The sequence below is a fragment of the Medicago sativa genome, chromosome 4, assembly GCF_051527215.1.
Source record: "Medicago sativa cultivar Bolivia chromosome 4, Bolivia_mono, whole genome shotgun sequence".
NCBI classification, from domain to species: Eukaryota; Viridiplantae; Streptophyta; class Magnoliopsida; order Fabales; family Fabaceae; genus Medicago; species Medicago sativa.
The window spans coordinates 58,366,736-58,379,147 of NC_140752.1; the positions used below are offsets into that span (position 1 = coordinate 58,366,736).

A 12,412-nucleotide genomic window follows, 5' to 3' on the forward strand; every position below is an offset into this window, starting at 1 on the left:
ACTATGATAATGGGTGAGTCCGCCTTTTAGTCTTGGGATTGTTGGAATAGTCTAATGACTTAATCCTATCCAAACCAAGTCTAAATGTCTATTTGTTTAACTTCTATCTTCTAATCTAATTTCATCGTTTTCAAACTCAGTAACAAATGTTAAACGAATGACCGAAAGGTAAAGTTTAATAGTTGTTATTTTATCATCTCAAATATCAAACGAAGGATCGAAAGATGAAGTTTGATATTGGAACAATTGAAATTAGACAAGATGTCACAAAACTTGATGGGAACACCCAAAATGAATAGTTTTGTGAAGTATTGAGGCAATAAGAGTCACACTTAAATGGTCTCAATAATAATCAACCATGAGAATAGGCTTAGTTGTTATTGAGAAACATTTATGTATTCTGAAAGGAAACATAAAATACCTAAGAGATTTTTGCTTTTAGAAAAGAATTTAACCTAAACATAGAGAAATAGACTTGAAATGTTTAGGAATCATCGTTAATATTGAACTCTTAATCCTTAATATTTCCAGCTAATCATCGTTGAAAAACAAGATCGGTAATTACTTTAACTCTCTGTGGACGATAATCTTTTTACTACTCAATAGAACCGTACACTTACTTATTCGTATCAAGTTTTTTTTGGCGACGTTGCCGGGGAATTAGCAATATTGATTGACTTTTTAGTACCGGTTAGACTGAAACTTTTCTTTTATTTTCTTTTACTTTCAACTCATGGATTCTCTAATTCTTGAATGTGAAGAACCAAAAGTCTTGGAGAATTTATCCCTGAGTCTGAAAGGTACTTCCATCTAAGAAGAAGAGAAGCACACAATAATGGAAACAATATGGCTGAGCCGGAAGAACACACTCTCAAAGATATGCTACACCTTCTACAACCGAGCCACAGGTTGTTATTGTGTACCCAGCAGTTGAAGCAAATAATTTTGAAATCAAGCATGCGCTACTTAAGATAGTGCAGCAAAATCAATTTTCAGAATCACCCATTGAGGATCTGAATCTTCATATCTCTACTTTTCTAATTCAGTGGAACGTTAAAATCAAACGGAGTGACACAGAAAGCCATAAGGTTGCATCTCTTTCCTTTCTCATTAAGGGATAGAGCAAGCGCATGGTATCACTCATTACCAAATGGTTCTATCACATCGTGGGATCAGCTAAGGCAAGCATTCCTTGCCCGATTCTTCCCCCCTAGCAAAACTGCTCAATTGAGAGATCAAATAACATAATTCACTATAAAGGATGGGGAATCTCTTTATGATTCGTGGGAGCCTTTCAAAGAAATGCTAAGGCTATGCCCCATCATGGTTTAGAGAAATGGTTGATATTTCACACGTTTTACATTGGTCTTTTGTATACCACGAAAATGACTGTTGATGCTTTGAACTTTGTATACTTGAGATATTTTCATCTAGCTTTGACATGTAATGTCAAGCACTTTGTTAACATATATGATATGCATTAATTCCTCAACCTTATGAGCTTTAGAATAATGCATTATGTATGCCTTGAACTTTTAGAGCATTCACCACAGAATACACTATCAAGCTTGGGCATAAATTTTGCTTCAGATAGATTCTGCTACATTTAGACATAGCTAGTACATCTGAGATTATGAGAATGAGATACATCTAGTTTATTTCTCAACATATTCACATTGTTCGTGAGAAATTAACTGGTTTGTATATGATGTGGTTATCAACCATGACTAATCCACACTTCTTCACACAAATGAAGATGTTCTGAATGAGTAAAATAATGTTGTTAAAAGTTGAAAATAGTTTTCTCAAACGTTCTTTTTAAATCAAAACTATATTCATCACTGACTGTCAGAAGTCAAGATGCTTTCTGATCAGCCAAGTTTAAACATTCATTTGTAAAAGTATTTTCCTTCTTCTGACCTTGTGAACATTATGGATTATGTCATGCAGTTGATAACCATGCATATGCTCTTATCTCATTATCACATTATAGTAACTATCACATAATGGATTTATGTTAAGTATACCATGTTCAGATCTATCAAAATAAAAAATAAACAAATATAGAAGAGATAGAAAAGTTACCAGCTCTGGACAACCAATTCCTTCTCGTTGGTTCTTTCTCATGTGATAAATCATGGAGGCCAATATGCTTCTTTCAATGGAGATGGCCCGAAACTCTTAAAGGGATACTTCATGCTTCTTCAAGGATCTGAACTACTTCGGATATTCAAGATAGCATACAATTCATGGTAACTTTACTCCTTGTTATATTCAGGATCATATCCTTGTTATTATATTTGAAAAATATTTCAATTTAAGTTTTTTTAATTCATAACAAAATTAGTACAAAATTCATAAGTTTTTCAACCAAACGTTTTTCTCTTCTCAAGATTTTTTTAACCAAATTCCATTTCTATAGTTTTCTATATTTAGTAAAGTTATTCATAACTTTACCAAAAAAATCAAGGATGGCTCAACTTATTTAGAAGAAATAAGAAAGTTGTGAATTGCATAACTAACATATGAATCAATACTATTTTGAAATAGTGCGTACTAGATAATTGTAGAAAACCAAATTCTCTAATTGAAAGACTTTGCTATTGCTAAATACAAATAGTTCTATAATATATTTTTTTGAACTAAAATATTTCAATCATATCAGACTAAATTAAAGCAAAGTAAAGTATATTTTGAGTAGCGAAGTGTCTGATTAGAATATATAAGGGAGGTTGCGGGAGGAATCAAATGATGCATCAAAAACTTATTTGTAGCCTCTGTGGGATGAAAACTATCCCATAACATATTTAGATGCATCAACAAATGTTTCTATGCTTGATAAATTGCATAATTCAACAACCTCTAGCAAGCTTGACCCACAACAACCCTTCCTTGCTTGAAAAAATCATGTATGTATTAATTCTTCGCATAGAAATAAACAAATTACCAAACTATGTTGTTCATAAGCAATAAATAAGATAACCTAATAGGTTTAGCGTAATTGGATTTTGTACCATCATCAAAAGATATGATAATAAGTCCATAGAGAGGTTGGTTGAAGTCAAGTATGACCGATATGACGCCATACATCATTTTTATCAAGTTTTTTGTAGAGAAGTTAAGTTTTTTATTGAAATCTTAAGCTACATCGTTTTTTTTTCCAACACATTTGTTTGTATGATATCAAAACTTAGTGATGATTATAGGCAAACAACCTATTGGAGGTAACATTATACCAATTTAAATTTTGTCACATGCAAAGAAATTCAAATTGGTGTAACAACGTTACTCCAATAGGTTGATTGCCTATAATCATCACTAAGTTTGGATATCATACAAAAAAATGTGTAGAAAAAATAAACAATGTAGCTTTAGATTTCAATAAAACACTTAACTTCACTACAGAGAACTTGATAAAAACAATGTTTAGCGCCAAATTGGTCATTCTTGACATCTACCAACCTCTATATGGACTTATTATCAGACCTTCTGATTATAGTACAAAATCTAATTATGCTAAACCTATTAAATTACTTATTTATTGCTTATGAATCACATAGTTTGTTAATTTGTTTATTTCTATGTGTGGAATTAATACACACATGATTGTTTGAACCAAGGAAGGCTTGTTGTGGGTCAAACTTGCTAGAGGTTACTGAATTATGTAATTTAACGAGCATAGAAACATGTGTTGATACATCTAAATATTTATTCTGAGATAGTTTTCATTCCACACAGACTACAAATAAGTTTTTGATGGATCATTTGATTCCTGCTGCAACCTCCCTTATATATTCTAATCAGGCACTTCGCCAGTCAAAATATACTTTACTTTTCATTAATTTAGTTTTGTATGATTGAAATATTTTGGTTCAAAAAATAACATTATAGAACTATTTGTATTTGGAACTAGCAAAGTCTCTCCATTAGAGAATTTGGTTTTCTACAATTATCTACGCATTGTTTCAAAATAGTATTGATTCATATGTTAGTTATGCAATTCACATCTTTCTTATTTATGCTAAATAGGTTGAGTCATCCTTACTTTTTTTGGTAAAGTTATGAATAGCTTTACTAAATATAGAAAACTATAGAAATATAATTTGGTTAAAAAAATATGGAGAAAAGAAAAACATTTGGTTGAAAAACTTCTAAATTTTGTACTAATTTTAATGTGAATTAAAAAAACTTTAATTGAAGAATTTAAAAAATATAATAACAAGGTTACGATCCTAAATATAATAAGGATGTAGAGTTACCTTGAATTGTATACTATCTTGAATATCCTAAGTAGTTCAATACCAAACATCTGAATAGAAATAAATGACATAACTATAATTTGTTACTCTAAACGGAAAATAAGAAGATTGAAAATCAACATGAATTTGCATCAACGATGACCTTGTCATAACATTTTTTTAACTAGTAAAATACTTGTGTTTTCGTACGGCCCATTCATTGTATATGCTTATATATGCGGAAACAAGTTTTTGTGTCCCAATATGATAAAAATTATAAAATTCATAAGTATTTTAAAAATAACAACATTCGTGTAGTATTTTATATATTATTTATTTTATATGCAGAAAATTCGTTAAATTTTTACATCGATCTGTTGTGGATTTTATTTGTTCATATATGCGGAAACAAATTTTTATATTGTGATATAACAAAAATTATATCCACATGGGACTACTAATATTAACTTTTTGGCAAAACTATACAATTCGTCCATTAATTCAATTTCAAGTAACACTTTCGTTTTTATCTTATTTTTTTCCCAATGTAATCATTTGTTTATTAGGTAACACTTTTGTCCTTTATCTTTTTCTTTTTCCCGATATAGTCTTTTATGTTATTAAATGTCAACATTGTTATCCTTTTTATCAAGTTAAAATAAAAAAATTCATCAAAAAAACTTATAGAATATTCATTAAACTCATAAACAAACTCAAATCTTCTACATACAAACATAAAAACCCAAATTTCACTGAAAAAACCCCATAAAAAGGATAATAATGTTGACATATTATAACATAAATGATTAAATCGGGAAGTGAAAAAGATAAAGGAATAAAGTGTTACCTGATTATAACATAAATGATTATATCGGGAAAAATATAAGATAAAGGACGAAAGTGTTACCTAGAATTAAGTTAAGGGACGATTTGTGTAATTTTGCCTAACTTTTTTGAACTTTTTCTGGCCATGGTGACTAGTTCATCCACGGTGTGATGGAAACTGGGAATAATGTAACGACCCAAGGCTAACTTCTTCCATAGTGAAGGATATTAGTCATATGATTTACTTAAGGACACCACTAGAATTGTAAAAGATGTGAATAAATAACCTATGATAAATAGAGGTAACATGTTCTCCAACATAAATAATACCTTCATTTTTCCGCGTAGGTGATGAAAGCAATCAATGAAGTTGAACCGCAAACATAAGCAAATACAAGATTGTCAGTGTAGATAAAGGGATTGACGATTTCACTGTAAAGATGGTGATTGATGATGGATGACACATCAAACAATATCAAACCAAACTGCGCCAAAAAGTAGAAAGCTTTTGCAACCATAGGCATGTCGACCCTAACATGATACATTAACATATCTTGACAAAATCAATTAAGTCAAAAAATCACACATGTTATGAGTGTATATCCAAAGTAGCTCAGTACCGTACACCTAAAGAAAGAAATCACATAACCAAGTTATGACTCTATAAACAAAAAAATATATTATAGTTACTGGTTTATTTAATTATTGTTATATTGTTATACACATGTTACTATAACATGCAAAAAGGAAGAAAGAGACCAAATCAATCAATAAAACACAGTGAGTTTTGAATCGAATAACTCAACACAACTTCAATTATTTTAATATTTTTTTTGGTAAATCAACTTCAATTAAATTTAAAGACTAAATTAAATTCATGTAATATAATTTTGAATTGAAGTTAAAAAGACTATATAGACGGGCACGAAGCACCCGTCAACTGCTAGTAAACTATAATACACATCTGTGGAAAAAACTATAATACACATGCGAGTCTCTTTTTTTTTTTTTACGAACAAACACGTGATTTTTTCCTTAAAAAAACTCGTATCTTTAAATTTCGTTAATACTTTATACATTATTCATCTATTTTCTTTATATCTACTCGCCGTTCGCCAACATAACATTAAATTCTTAAGTTTTGTTTGATGAAACAATTCAAACCCTAAGTTATAGGGAGGTATTGTTTGACGAATCAATTCAAACCCTAAGTTGTAGGGCAATATTTTGTCCAAAAGAAAATTGTTTCTTAAGCGTTGTCTAAAAATCAGTTGTGCTGAATATTGTATAAACTCCACGTTAATCTGAAATCAATATGATATAATTAGTCTTGAGATACTTTAAATTATAATCTATTTAACAACTATTTAAAAATAGATTTCAATCCAACGGATTTGTCATAGAATAATGCAGTAAAGAATAATAATAATTTTCAATGCAACGGTGAAATTTATAATACAATTACTAGTATATATTAAAGTTAAAAATGATCATAAGTATCATTTATTATATTTGACATCTGAGTCAATTGATCTTGTCATATTTCTGTAAAAAAATAAAATAAAATAGATCTTGTCATCTTGTCATAAATTTAAAATTCGATGATTTTCTAATCACCTATTCCCGTTTTCATAATGTGAATCAAATGACGAGCAATGCCGAAATTATTGCCCATATAAGTTTAGCAATTCTTTATTGCCGAAATTATTGCCTTTACCAATTCTTGATTTTAATACAATTCGTTTTCTTCCTCAAAAAAAAAAAAAAATGATTCGTTTTCTATATATAGTCCCAAAATTCGGGTGAATTCTAGGGTGAGGGTTCAATTAAGTCCCTCACCGGTGTACCACTAATTTTAACCATCAGATTAAACACACCCACACAAATTCATTATTCATCACCACACTGGATCTTTGCATATTGCATCCACTCTCTCTCTTCACCACCAAATTTTTGCTCTCTCTTGAATGTTCATGGGCCATGGTTGCATTTTCTATTATCAAAAATGGAGTTTTTCACTGTTTACAAGTTGAGATTTAATGAACCTAGTTGAATTTATTATTTTGTTTAAAGAAAACCATAAGAACTTAAGAAGGTTTATATTGTTCATATATTAGTTGTTTGATTTATGATGATTCATTGTTGTTTTATTGTGTATTTGATAATAAACATCTAATTAAAACGTCGAAAAGAATAAGAAAACTTCGGTGAAAAGAATAGATGGAAACAATAGATTTGGTGTAAAAATAATGAAGAATTCTTGAATCTCAGTCTTTTTTTTAATAAGGAATGTAAGCCATTTTATTTGAAGGCATTATTTGAGCAAAAGAGTCCCATTTGAAAGGAAGGGGAAAAATATCTTACGAGAGGATTCAGTGGAGATGGGTTTGTAGAGACAGTTTGTGGCAGTTTCAACGGTGTCTCAAATTTGGGTTGATGACGTGAATCTCATAAAATTGCAAGAGATGGGAGGAGAGAAAAAGAGGGAGAAGGTGGGAAAAGGGATTGTGTGAGTAAAAAAGTACATGTTCTCCTTTTCTTTTCTAACTCATCTAGACCATTAAATATATCTTGATGGTATATAAAGGTGGTCCACCGGTGAACCATTTAATTGATGGTTCACCCTAGACACCATCCAAAATTCGCGCTAGTACTTAATATTTTTTTTTTGTAAAGCGCTAGTACTTAATATAATTTGTCTTATATATGTACACACACTTAATCATAGAAAATAAAAAAATAAAAAAAAGTAGTGCAGTGGTTAGGGTAGGAAGTAAGTACCTATAGAATAGGAAGGAATGATAGGATCAATAGAAGCAATATCTAGGCTAGGATCTGGATTTTCTGCTATTATAGTATGACACTGTAACAGATCAGGACCGTCTGATCTTAAATATATGGTCAAAATCATTTATACAAATTTTGAAACCGCATTAATTTGAACGATCTGATCTGTAATTAATAGCCAAGATGAAAAACAGAAACTAATATTTTGCTACAACAACAAATCCCAATCCATCTAGGCGATTTGGGTTTTCTGACTGTTCAATCATAAATATATGGCTGAGATCGTTTATAACAATTTTCAAACCGTATTAATCGAAATCGTCTAATTTGTGATTAATAGCCAAGATGTAAAACACCGTGAAACTGTAACAAAAGTATTTCTACAGCAACAAATCCCAACTATCTATGAGATTTGGATTTCTTACTGTTGTAACAGAAAATTGTAATAGAGCAGCATCATCTGATATGGTTGAGATCGTTTACAATAATTTTGGTCTTTAAATAAAAATCATATCTTTTTTATGTTGAAACATAAACCGAGTGGTGTGCAAATTTTAAAACCGTACAACATTTGTGTCCATCCAAATGATACGGGTTGTTTCTCGGATTTCAACGGTAATGGGTTAGTTAGGGTTTCAAATAAAATTAGCGATTAAATGTTTTTAAACATGAAATGATGATTTAAACGAAGAGGAATCCTTACCCTTGTTGATGAATGTGACCAATTGGATAGAGTAGTTGAAGCGGCGGTGGTTCTCTTTCAAATAATAAAGAGGTAACATATGAAGAAGAAGGAGGAATTTTAGGGGTGGAGAGTTCTTCTCTAATTCTTGATGTGTTTGTTGAAGTGCCTCACTAGGCATATATATAGGCTGAAATTGAAAGGAGAAAAGGTATATTTTTTATTTTTACCGGAAAGGAATATTTTTCTTTATTTTTTTATTTCCATTCTATGAGTTTTTTTTTTTTTTTTTTTTTTTTACAAAATTCTAACAGTTTTTTTAAGAGTGAATCGTCAACTTTGTCTCTGAATATGCACGAATCGGCTAAATTTGTCCTCCAATTTAACAAAATATTAAAATAGTCTCTGAATTTGTAAATTGTCAATCAATTTGCCCCTTTGTCCAATTGGAGTGTTAACGGTGCTGACGTGGCCGTTAACCTCTCACGTGTCAGATGCCACATAAGCAGGGACTAATTTGACCGATAGTGACCAAAATTTCCAAGGACGAAATTGATTGATTTGCAGAAAATGTTCTTTCCTCCCCCAACAACTCTTTCTTGCTTCCCCAACGGCTCTTTCTTCCCCAAATATACAAAATTGGAACCCTAATTTACAATCTTTAATCTACACCCCAAAATCCCCAAAATTTCTTCTAATAATTAGTGCTAACGTTCTTCCCTAATTCAAAAAACTCCAAACCCTAATTTTTTTGATTGAATCCGGAAACCAGAATCCCCAAAATTTCTTCAAGCAAAACTGTTCAAATTGAATCTGAAATGATGGGGGTGGACATATGGGCAAAAAGAGTTATCAAAGTCAAGCTTCATTTTCAAGCTCCATGTGTTAATGGTGATGTGAGAGTGCTTGAATGTTAGTGTGGTAAAATTTGTGTCGTAAGAAAACCATCAAATAATTTTACCATCATATTAATTAGTCCCTGAATTATTTGTCTAACTATCAAATTGATTCATACATTATATTAAAAAACCATCAAATAAGTCCTTGAATCATATAAACAGAAATCAATTTGATCCTTGAAGTAACCTCTGCAATGTCCCACAAACATAAATCATGAGCATCCATTTTTTCCAAACACATAATTCACCACGAACATATTGCAGCCTCTGATACTCATCTCGCTCTAAACCACAACTGTGATGCAGGATTAGCGTGGTATTGTCTTCCATCCTCTGGATTTTGGCAGCATTAGTCTTAATCACAAACATAACAACATCAAAATGCAAACCCTAAAATGCAAACCCTTTTCAGAAACTGTTTTAATCAATCAGTAATTTCCTTCATTGCTAAGTTAATCTTCATCAATTTTAGTAACCAACCAGAAAAAATAATCAAATTTTTAAGTCTTAAACTGAAAACCCTAAAATGAATAATCTAAACAATCGTTTCAAAAACACAACACTCACATACAAACAACAAAACAAGCATCAAATGAAGTTTAAAGTTGAAAACGAAACAATAAAAACAGAAAATAAAAAACTGACAAAAAATGGGTGAAAATGAACAGAGAAAAAGAAAAAGAAGAGGAACGACGTTACCTTAACCACATATGAATTCTTCCTTCAAAAATCCAACGTTGATCGTTGGAAATGATGATGATTTTGGAGAGGTGAAGATGGTGAATGTTTTAGCGGGAAGGAGAAAGGTCAGGGATGTGTTTGATGTGAAAAGAGTGAAATTCGAGGGTGAAAGGTAAGGGTAAAAGAGTGGTAAAACTGGAAAACAGAAAAATTGAAGTTGAAAAGTGAAAACTGAAATTTTCATCGTTTCCATCAAATTGGTCCTTATCACGTGGTTTCCTTGTTGACACGTGTACAAGACAACACATCATGTAATAGAGCATTTGGACGGAGGGACCATTTTGATGGACGTCTTACAAATTCAGGGACTATTTTGATATTTTATCAAATTGGGGGATGGATTTGGCCGATTTGTACAAATTCTGATATGAAGTTGATGATTCACTCGTTTTTTTTTTACCTTAACAACTTAGTATTTTTTTGGGACCAATCCTAGTAATTATTTATCGTTTAAAAAAAATATAAATTACACATTTCGTCTAAACTTAATTTCAAGAAACACTTTTCTCTTTTTTTTATTTAATCTTTTATGTTATAGTATGGTATCATTTTTTGTCCTTTTTTTTCGATAATTTTTTTTGTTATAAAATGTCAACATTATTATCCTTTTTTATAAGAGTAAATTAAACTCACCTCCCCTAAGAGAAGCTTGAATTAGAACTCTCTAATGTGAATCCACAAGCGCACGGTTCTATCAAAGTAGTAAAATATCATTCCAAAGAGAGTTGTTGTAATTATCGATTCTCTTTGTAATTATGATTAGCTGAAAGGTTTAAAGTTTAGAAATTAAACAGATTGATTGATATAAAATTCAGATAATAAAAAGCGTCACGAGATTATTGGTTCATCGTAATGACAAATTACTCACAATCCAAACCTATATTTTTCTCTTAAATTAAATCTGTTTCTAAAGACAAGTTTCTCTAATGTATTTTATGGTTCCTTTCAGAATCCATGAGTGTGTTTCAATAACAATCACGCCTATTCTCATGGTTGATTGTTAGTGAAACCCTTTAAGAGTGAAACATATTGCTTCAATTCTTCACAAAACTATTCATTTGGGGTGTTTCCATCAAGCTTTGTGTCGTCTTGTCTAATTTCATTTGTTCTAATATCAAACTTCATCTTTCGATCCTTCGTTTGATATTTGAGATGATGAAATAACAACTATTAAACTTCACCTTTCGGTCCTTCGTTTAATACTTGTTATCGAGTTTGAAAACAATGAAATTAGAATAGAAAATAGATTTAAATAAGATTAGGGTTTTAGGCTTGGTTTGATAGGAATTAAGTCATTAGACTCATCCAACAATCCCAAGACCTAGAGATCTACTCACTCATGGTCATGGTAGATGAAGAAATTAAATTGACAGAATAGAAAGACATGGAAGTAGATTGATGAATGTAAAAGTGCGGAATTGTAAAGAACAAGGAATTAAAGAACAAGAAAATAAAGCTTTGATCAATTTGTTTCAATGGAAAACAACTATCACAAATATTCCAAGATTCAAAGATGATTTACAAGTCTGATTGTTCTCTCTATATATAGCAAAAGCCAACCTCTAGAAAAGGAAATAGTTCCACATTACAAGGCACTAAAATCGGTCATTAAAACAGCTCAAATCGGAACATAAATTTGCACTAAATCAGCACATAAATATGCACCAAATCAGCTCGTAAATATGCACCAAATCAGCACATAAATATGGCAGAATTTCCCTCTTTTTAGCTTTCTTCTCAAACAAGTTTTAATCATGCATCTTAATTCATTCTCTTTTGCTCAAAGACTTATCATGCATCATTTGTGATCCTGAAAATAAAACGAACAAATTTGTAGTAATATAGTTCTAAAAAGAAACTTAAACAAACAAAATTCTATTAAAATAAACAATTTAAACCATCTAAATTACGACTTATCACTCTCGCCCTTTTTTTTTGAACAAACAAAAATGGTATATATTAACAACTGTGGTTTACCCCGCACAAGGCGTGCAAAAGGGAAACCGCCCAAGAGTATTTACAATAATAAAGTGCCAACAAAACAAAGCACCACCAAAACAATCAAACAAGCAAATAAACACTAGTGGACGCCCATACAAAGGAGCGGTTGCTTCCACCAGTCATGATAGCTGTAAACAAAAGTTGCCTGTTTAGACTTTAACAAGGAAAAGGACGGCAGCTTGACCTTTTCCAAGAGAGTAAGCAGTGACGATGCCATGTTTTTAAACACACGGTCATTC

At 31.0% G+C, this 12,412-nt stretch overlaps 1 non-coding gene across 1 annotated transcript; it reads right to left on the reverse strand.

The window, feature by feature from the left end:
• Positions 1-1,224: 1,224 nt before the first annotated feature.
• LOC146930219 (small nucleolar RNA R71) lies at positions 1,225-1,327 on the reverse strand. The gene has a single exon (XR_015009209.1). It is a non-coding gene; the product is annotated as a small nucleolar RNA R71 (small nucleolar RNA).
• Positions 1,328-12,412: the final 11,085 nt, after the last annotated feature.